This window comes from Mandrillus leucophaeus, unplaced genomic scaffold (genome assembly GCF_000951045.1).
Source record: "Mandrillus leucophaeus isolate KB7577 unplaced genomic scaffold, Mleu.le_1.0 Scaffold65, whole genome shotgun sequence".
Lineage (NCBI taxonomy): Eukaryota > Metazoa > Chordata > Mammalia > Primates > Cercopithecidae > Mandrillus > Mandrillus leucophaeus.
This window is the reverse complement of record NW_012107030.1, coordinates 6752405-6754256: the sequence shown is the minus strand read 5'-3', so window position 1 is coordinate 6754256 and position 1852 is coordinate 6752405. Positions and strand designations below refer to the sequence as shown.

At 46.1% G+C, this 1852-nt stretch overlaps 1 protein-coding gene across 1 annotated transcript in view; it reads right to left on the bottom strand.

The window, feature by feature from the left end:
• The window catches only part of GFRA1 (GDNF family receptor alpha 1), a 220692-nt gene extending 219787 nt beyond the window's left edge, over positions 1–905 (bottom strand). The window contains exon 1 of the mRNA XM_012001135.1: positions 350–905. The gene's annotated coding sequence lies outside the window, so the exon portion shown is untranslated. The remainder of the gene's footprint in view (positions 1–349) is intronic.
• Positions 906–1852: the final 947 nt, after the last annotated feature.

The window sequence follows — 1852 nt, the reverse complement described above, 5'->3', positions numbered from 1 at the left end:
GATGCGCCCACCCGTTCGTCCACGCCAGCGCGTGCACACTCACACTCACACGCACACATGCACACGCAGTCTCTACCTATCTCCTCGAGCTCCGACAAGGAGACAAAAGCCGAGCCCCCAACCCACTGCATTTAAACCCGGCCAGACCTGGCTTTAGGAAATTTATAAGCTGACCTCCATCTTGGCTGTTTCGAGAATAAATTAAAAAAAAAAAAGAAAGAAAGAAAGAAAAGATAGCCTAAAAAAGCCTAACATGTACATAGCCCTCGTTCCCAGTCGTGCTGCTCACTCCCCGCCCCCACCCCGACAGACGCTCCCCTTCCCGCACGCCGGGGGGCGCCCGGGGCACCGAAGTCTACACTGGGTCCGGAGACTGGTCTAGGAGCCAGCCCGCAGTGCTCGGGATCTTTGCTGATGTCCAAGTTCATCTCTCGGGGAGACCGAGTTTGAATCAAATATGTGTGCGCCCAGCTGTCAAATCAGCAAACCTATCACGCCAGACAATGGGCCGCCGCGGAGGAGAGAAAAGAATGGCTCATTTTGATCGAGGGGGGTTAATTGAAAAGGGCACGGGCTTTGGTTGAAGTTTGAAGCCCGGGTGTCAGGGCGGGGAGAAGAGGAGGAAGGAGGAGGGTTGGGCCGCTCTGCATTCAACCACACATCAGCCAGGCGCGCCCCTAGGCTGCAGCGGCTGCTTGCAGGCAGGCTGCACATTGTGTGGAGTCGCCAAAGAGGGTCTGTGTCTCGGGGCGCGCCCCAAACCCGGGAGACATCCTAGGGATCCGCACTCCTCTTGTGCTGTACGCGTGTTCCTCCGGGGTAGGTATGAGGAGAAGGACGCCCTCATCAGACACCCCTCCTCCAATACACACACACCCATAGCCACACCATTCAGGGATCCTCTAGTTCAGTGTATCAGTTTACACTTGGTTGTTGAGTAAACAAAGCAAACATATGTCACATTTTCGCGACAGATGGTTCAAACCAAGGGCTACTTAAGTTCTCTCTCTCTAACAGTCTAAGTTACAGGGTGGACTAAGCAGAAATGTAATTAAGTCATCTGATCAGTTTCTTCTCCTTAAAGTGTTTTCCCATATTTTCACGAACAAACCAGATAAATCCTGGGGATGTGGTTTCAGGGAAAGGAGGGCTGAATATGAACTAAGACTTTGTGTGAAGACTCCGTTTCTCCCTGGTCACCAGAAACAGAAAACCCTCTTTTATTGTTCCATTTCTTAAGTGGAGGAGAATGTCTTCTTTTGGAAAATCAGTAATTGGAATTTCAATTTTCAATAGAGGGACTAGTGCTTACCGGTGCTGACTACTTGGGATAGTTGGACTACAATGAGGTTTAAGACATCATCCACATCTTTTGTAAATGTTCTTGGTTTAGAAATGACTTTATGTTACCCTATATATTCCACAGAATTCTTTTGAATCAAATTTTAACAGGGTCGGGGAAGGATGAACTAAAAGCTCTCCAAATGTAGAATGTGGGACTTCTTTTTAAAATACAGATTATCTCCAACTTGTGATGCTTCTACTTATATTTTTAGACTTTACCATGGTGCAAAAGCCATATACATTCAGTAGACACCATATTTTGATTATGGACCATATACAATCATTCTGTTTTTCACTTTCAGTTCAGTATTGAATAAGTTACATGAGATAGTCAACACTTTACTATAAATTAGCTTTGTGTTAGATAATTTTCCCCAACTGTAGGCTACTGTAAGTGTTTTGAGCATGTTTAAGGTAGGCTAGGCTAGGCTGTGAGGCTTGATAGTTTAAGGTATATTAAATGCATTTTTGACCTATGATATTTTCAACTTATGATGAGTTTATCAGG